Source organism: Rhea pennata, unplaced genomic scaffold, assembly GCF_028389875.1.
Source record: "Rhea pennata isolate bPtePen1 unplaced genomic scaffold, bPtePen1.pri scaffold_31, whole genome shotgun sequence".
Taxonomy (NCBI): domain Eukaryota; kingdom Metazoa; phylum Chordata; class Aves; order Rheiformes; family Rheidae; genus Rhea; species Rhea pennata.
The window spans coordinates 3,459,783-3,467,297 of NW_026907678.1; positions in this window are offsets into that span (position 1 = coordinate 3,459,783).

The following is a 7,515-nucleotide window of genomic DNA, read 5'->3' on the forward strand; positions in this document are numbered from 1 at the left end:
GAGTGGAACACGGGAACTGCTGCACAGCTTCCCTCGCAGGCAGATTCCCTCCTGAGGCGCTTACTTCTCTTGCCTTAGCTCCCTGCTTTGCTTGGAGGCTGTTTGCGGAAAGCAGCACACACAGCGGGAAGGTGCGCGCTGGCCAGCTCCAAGTCTCGGCAGATAGAAGCGCAAGCGAGGCACCGGCTCGCAGTTTGTCCCGGGCATGGGAAGCAGCATGCTGCGTGCCCAGAATACATCCCCCTGTATCCTGCCTGCCTCGGGACTGCTTCTGAGCACGGAGGCACGCCTACAAGCCAGCTGAGATGGGCTTTGCCTAAGAGTGAGGGAAGTGGCGAGCGGAACAAGGGATGTGCTGCACAGCTTCCCTCGCAGGCAGATTCCCTCCTGGGACGCTTACTTCTCATGCCTTAGCTCCCTGCTTTGCTTGGAGGCTGTTTGCGGACAGCAGCACACACAGCGGGAAGGTGCGCGCTGGCCAGCTCCAAGTCCGGCAGATAGAAGCGCAAGCGAGGCACCGGCTCGCAGTTTGTCCCGGGCATGGGAAGCAGCATGCTGCGTGCCCAGAATACATCCCTCTGTATCCTGCCTGCCACGGGACTGCTTCTGAGCACGGAGGCACGTCTACAAGCCAGCTGAGATGGGCTTTGCCTAAGAGTGAGGGAAGTGGCGAGCGGAACAAGGGATGTGCTGCACAGCTTCCCTCGCAGGCAGATTCCCTCCTGGGGCGCTTACTTCTCTTGCCTTAGCTCCCTGCTTTGTTTGGAGACTGTTTGCGGACAGCAGCACACACAGCGGGAAGGTGCGCGCTGGCCAGCTCCAAGTCTCGGCAGATAGAAGCGCAAGCGAGGCACCTGCTCGCAGTTTGTCCCGGGCATGGGAAGCAGCATGCTGCATACCCAGAACACATCCCCCTGTATCCTGCCTGCCACGGGACTGCTTCTGAGCACGGAGGCACGCCTACAAGCCAGCTGAGATGGGCTTTGCCTAAGAGTGAGGGAAGTGTCGAGTGGAACAAGGGAACTGCTGCACAGCTTCCCTCGCAGGCAGATTCCCTCCTGGGGCGCTTAGTTCTCTTGCTTTAGTGCCCTGCTTTGTTTGGAGGCTGTTTGCGGACAGCAGCACACACAGCGGGAAGGTGCGCGCTGGCCAGCTCCAAGTCCGGCAGATAGAAGCGCAAGCGAGGCACCGGCTCGCAGTTTGTCCCGGGCATGGGAAGCAGCATGCTGCGTGCCCAGAATACATCCCTCTGTATCCTGCCTGCCACGGGACTGTTTCTGAGCACGGAGGCACGCCTACAAGCAAGTTGAGCTGGGCTTTGCCTAAGAGTGAGGGAAGTGTCGAGTGGAACAAGGGAACTGCTGCACAGCTTCCCTCGCAGGCAGATTCCCTCCTGGGGCGCTTAGTTCTCTTGCTTTAGTGCCCTGCTTTGTTTGGAGACTGTTTGCGGACAGCAGCACACACAGCGGGAAGGTGCGCGCTGGCCAGCTCCAAGTCTCGGCAGATAGAAGCGCAAGCGAGGCACCGGCTCGCAGTTTGTCCCGGGCATGGGAAGCAGCATGCTGTGTGCCCAGAATACATCCCTATGTATCCTGTCTGCCACGGGACTGCTTCTGAGCACGGAGGCACGCCTACAAGCCAGCTGAGATGGGCTTTGCCTAAGAGTGAGGGAAGTGGTGAGCGGAACAAGGGATGTGCTGCACAGCTTCCCTCGCAGGCAGATTCCCTCCTGGGGCGCTTAGTTCTCTTGCCTTAGTGCCCTGCTTTGTTTGGAGGCTGTTTGCGGACAGCAGCACACACAGCGGGAAGGTGCGCGCTGGCCAGCTCCAAGTCCAGCAGATAGAAGCGCAAGCGAGGCACCGGCTCGCAGTTTGTCCCGGGCATGGGAAGCAGCATGCTGCGTGCCCAGAATACATCCCCCTGTATCCTGCCTGCCACGGGACTGCTTCTGAGCACGGAGGCACGCCTACAGGCCAGCTGAGATGGGCTTTGCCTAAGAGTCAGGGAAGTGGCGAGCAGAACACAGGAACTGCTGCACAGCTTCCCTCGCAGGCAGATTCCCTCCTGGGACGCTAACTTCTCTTGCCTTAGTGCCCTGTTTGTTTGGAGGCTGTTTGCGGACAGCAGCACACACAGCGGGAAGGTGCGCGCTGGCCAGCTCCAAGTCTCGGCAGATAGAAGCGCAAGCGAGGCACCGGCTCGCAGTTTGTCCCGGGCATGGGAAGCAGCATGCTGCATACCCAGAATACATCCCCCTGTATCCTGCCTGCCACGGGACTGCTTCTGAGCACGGAGGCACGCCTACAAGCCAGCTGAGATGGGCTTTGCCTAAGAGTGAGGGAAGTGTCGAGTGGAACAAGGGAACTGCTGCACAGCTTCCCTCGCAGGCAGATTCCCTCAAGGGGCGCTTAGTTCTCTTGCTTTAGTGCCCTGCTTTGTTTGGAGGCTGTTTGCGGACAGCAGCACACACAGCGGGAAGGTGCGCGCTGGCCAGCTCCAAGTCCGGCAGATAGAAGCGCAAGCGAGGCACCGGCTCGCAGTTTGTCCCGGGCATGGGAAGCAGCATGCTGCGTGCCCAGAATACATCCCTCTGTATCCTGCCTGCCACGGGACTGCTTCTGAGCACGGAGGCACGTCTACAAGCCAGCTGAGATGGGCTTTGCCTAAGAGTCAGGGAAGTGGCGAGCGGAACAAGGGATGTGCTGCACAGCTTCCCTCACAGGCACATTCCCAACTGGGACGCTTACTTCTCTTGCCTTAGCGCCCTGCTTTGTTTGGAGACTGTTTGCGGACAGCAGCACACACAGCGGGAAGGTGCGCGCTGGCCAGCTCCAAGTCTCGGCAGATAGAAGCGCAAGCGAGGCACCGGCTCGCAGTTTGTCCCGGGCATGGGAAGCAGCATGCTGCGTACCCAGAACACATCTCGCACTGTCCTGCCTGCCACAGGGCTGTTTCTGAGCACGGAGGCACACCTACAAGCAAGTTAAGATGGGCTTTGCCTAAGAGTGAGGGAAGTGTCGAGTGGAACAAGGGAACTGCTGCACAGCTTCCCTCACAGGCAGATTCCCTCCTGGGGCGCTTAGTTCTCTTGCTTTAGTGCCCTGCTTTGTTTGGAGGCTGTTTGCGGACAGCAGCACACACAGCGGGAAGGTGCGCGCTGGCCAGCTCCAAGTCCAGCAGATAGAAGCGCAAGCGAGGCACCGGCTCGCAGTTTGTCCCGGGCATGTGAAGCAGCATGCTGCGTGCCCAGAATACATCCCCCTGTATCCTGCCTGCCACGGGACTGCTTCTGAGCACGGAGGCACGCCTACAAGCCAGCTGAGATGGGCTTTGCCTAAGAGTGAGGGAAGTGGCGAGCGGAACAAGGGATGTGCTGCACAGCTTCCCTCGCAGGCAGATTCCCTCCTGGGACGCTTACTTCTCATGCCTTAGTGCCCTGCTTTGTTTGGAGGCTGTTTGCGGACAGCAGCACACACAGCGGGAAGGTGCGCTCTGATCGGCTCCAAGTCTCGGCAGATAGAAGCGCAAGCGAGGCACCGGCTCGCAGTTTGTCCCGGGCATGGGAAGCAGCATGCTGCGTACCCAGAATACATCCCCCTGTATCCTGCCTGCCACGGGACTGCTTCTGAGCACGGAGGCACGCCTACAAGCCAGCTGAGATGGGCTTTGCCTAAGAGTCAGGGAAGTGGCGAGCAGAACACGGGAACTGCTGCACAGCTTCCCTCGCAGGCAGATTCCCTCCTGGGACGCTAACTTCTCTTGCCTTAGTGCCCTGCTTTGTTTGGAGGCTGTTTGCGGACAGGAGCACACACAGCGGGGAGGTGCGCGCTGGCCAGCTCCAAGTCTCGGCAGATAGAAGCGCAAGCGAGGCACCGGCTCGCAGTTTGTCCTGGGCATGGGAAGCAGCATGCTGCGTGCCCAGAACACATCTCGCACTGTCCTGCCTGCCACAGGGCTGTTTCTGAGCACGGAGGCACGCCTACAAGCCAGCTGAGATGGGCTTTGCCTAAGAGTCAGGGAAGTGGCGAGCGGAACAAGGGATGTGCTGCACAGCTTCCCTCGCAGGCAGATTCCCTCCTGAGGCGCTTACTTCTCTTGCCTTAGCTCCCTGCTTTGCTTGGAGGCTGTTTGCAGACAGCAGCACACACAGCGGGAAGGTGCACGCTGGCCAGCTCCAAGTCTCGGCAGATAGAAGCGCAAGCGAGGCACCGGCTCGCAGTTTGTCCCGGGCATGGGAAGCAGCATGCTGCGTACCCAGAACACATCCCCCTGTATCCTGCCTGCCACGGGACTGCTTCTGAGCACGGAGGCACGCCTACAAGCCAGCTGAGATGGGCTTTGCCTAAGAGTGAGGGAAGTGTCGAGTGGAACAAGGGAACTGCTGCACAGCTTCCCTCGCAGGCAGATTCCCTCCTGGGGCGCTTAGTTCTCTTGCTTTAGTGCCCTGCTTTGTTTGGAGGCTGTTTGCGGACAGCAGCACACACAGCGGGAAGGTGCGCGCTGGCCAGCTCCAAGTCCGGCAGATAGAAGCGCAAGCGATGCACCGGCTTGCAGTTTGTCCCGGGCATGGGAAGCAGCATGCTGCGTACCCAGAATACATCCCCCTGTATCCTGCCTGCCACGGGACTGCTTCTGAGCACGGAGGCACGCCTACAAGCCAGCTGAGATGGGCTTTGCCTAAGAGTCAGTCAGGGAAGTGGCGAGCGGAACAAGGGATGTGCTGCACAGCTTCCCTCGCAGGCAGATTCCCTCCTGGGGCGCTTACTTCTCTTGCCTTAGCGCCCTGCTTTGTTTGGAGGCTGTTTGCGGACAGCAGCACACACAGCGGGAAGGTGCGCGCTGGCCAGCTCCAAGTCTCGGCAGATAGAAGCGCAAGCGAGGCACCGGCTCGCAGTTTGTCCCGGGCATGGGAAGCAGCATGCTGCGTACCCAGAATACATCCCCCTGTATCCTGCCTGCCACGGGACTGCTTCTGAGCACGGAGGCACGCCTACAAGCCAGCTGAGATGGGCTTTGCCTAAGAGTCAGGGAAGTGGCGAGCAGAACACGGGATCTGCTGCACAGCTTCCCTCGCAGGCAGATTCCCTCCTGGGACGCTTACTTCTCTTGCTTTAGTGCCCTGCTTTGTTTGGAGGCTGTTTGCGGACAGCAGCACACACAGCGGGAAGGTGCGCGCTGGCCAGCTCCAAGTCTCGGCAGATAGAAGTGCAAGCGAGGCACCGGCTCGCAGTTTGTCCCGGGCATGGGAAGCAGCATGCTGCGTACCCAGAACACATCTCGCACTGTCCTGCCTGCCACAGGGCTGTTTCTGAGCACGGAGGCACACCTACAAGCAAGTTAAGATGGGCTTTGCCTAAGAGTGAGGGAAGTGTCGAGTGGAACAAGGGAACTGCTGCACAGCTTCCCTCACAGGCAGATTCCCTCCTGGGGCGCTTACTTCTCTTGCTTTAGTGCCCTGCTTTGTTTGGAGGCTGTTTGCGGACAGCAGCACACACAGCGGGAAGGTGCGCGCTGGCCAGCTCCAAGTCCAGCAGATAGAAGCGCAAGCGAGGCACCGGCTCGCAGTTTGTCCCGGGCATGTGAAGCAGCATGCTGCGTGCCCAGAATACATCCCCCTGTATCCTGCCTGCCACGGGACTGCTTCTGAGCACGGAGGCACGCCTAGAAGCCAGCTGAGATGGGCTTTGCCTAAGAGTCAGGGAAGTGTCGAGTGGAACAAGGGATGTGCTGCACAGCTTCCCTCGCAGGCAGATTCCCTCCTGGGACACTTACTTCTCATGCCTTAGTGCCCTGCTTTGTTTGGAGGCTGTTTGCGGACAGCAGCACACACAGCGGGAAGGTGCGCTCTGATCGGCTCCAAGTCTCGGCAGATAGAAGCGCAAGCGAGGCACCGGCTCGCAGTTTGTCCCGGGCATGGGAAGCAGCATGCTGCGTACCCAGAATACATCCCCCTGTATCCTGCCTGCCACGGGACTGCTTCTGAGCACGGAGGCACGCCTACAAGCCAGCTGAGATGGGCTTTGCCTAAGAGTCAGGGAAGTGGCGAGTGGAACACGGGAACTGCTGCACAGCTTCCCTCGCAGGCAGATTCCCTCCTGGGACGCTAACTTCTCTTGCCTTAGCGCCCTGCTTTGTTTGGAGGCTGTTTGCGGACAGGAGCACACACAGCGGGGAGGTGCGCGCTGGCCAGCTCCAAGTCTCGGCAGATAGAAGCGCAAGCGAGGCACCGGCTCGCAGTTTGTCCCGGGCATGGGAAGCAGCATGCTGCGTGCCCAGAACACATCTCGCACTGTCCTGCCTGCCACAGGGCTGTTTCTGAGCACGGAGGCACGCCTACAAGCCAGCTGAGATGGGCTTTGCCTAAGAGTGAGGGAAGTGTCGAGTGGAACAAGGGAACTGCTGCACAGCTTCCCTCGCAGGCAGATTCCCTCCTGGGACGCTAACTTCTCTTGCTTTAGTGCCCTGCTTTGTTTGGAGGCTGTTTGCGGACAGCAGCACACACAGCGGGAAGGTGCGCTCTGATGGGCTCCAAGTCTCGGCAGATAGAAGTGCAAGCGAGGCACCGGCTCGCAGTTTGTCCCGGGCATGGGAAGCAGCATGCTGCGTGCCCAGAACACATCTCGCACTGTCCTGCCTGCCACGGGGCTGTTTCTGAGCACGGAGGCACGCCTACAAGCAAGTTGAGATGGGCTTTGCCTAAGACTGAGGGAAGTGTCGAGTGGAACAAGGGAACTGCTTCACATCTTCCCTCAAAGGCAGATTCCCTCCTGGGGCGCTTACTTCTCTTGCTTTAGTGCCCTGCTTTCTTTGGAGACTGCGGACAGCAGCACACACAGCGGGAAGGTGCGCGCTGGCCAGCTCCAAGTCCGGCAGATAGAAGCGCAAGCGAGGCACCGGCTCGCAGTTTATCCCGGGCATGGGAAGCAGCATGCCGCGTGCCCAGAACACATCCCCCTGTATCCTGCCTGCCACGGGACTGCTTCTGAGCACGGAGGCACGCCTACAATCCAGCTGAGATGGGCTTTGCCTAAGAGTGAGGGAAGTGGCGAGCAGAACACGGGAACTGCTGCACAGCTTCCCTCGCAGCCAGATTCCCTCCTGGGACGCTAACTTCTCTTGCCTTAGCGCCCTGCTTTGTTTGGAGGCTGTTTGCGGACAGCAGCACACACAGCGGGAAGGTGCGCGCTGGCCAGCTCCAAGTCTCAGCAGATAGAAGCGCAAGCGAGGCACCGGCTCGCAGTTTGTCCCGGGCATGGGAAGCAGCATGCTGCGTGCCCAGAATACATCCCCCTGTATCCTGCCTGCCTCGGGACTGCTTCTGAGCACGGAGGCACGCCTACAAGCCAGCTGAGATGGGCTTTGCCTAAGAGTGAGGGAAGTGGCGAGCGGAACAAGGGATGTGCTGCACAGCTTCCCTCGCAGGCAGATTCCCTCCTGGGACGCTTACTTCTCATGCCTTAGTGCCCTGCTTTGTTTGGAGGCTGTTTGCGGACAGCAGCACACACAGCGGGAAGG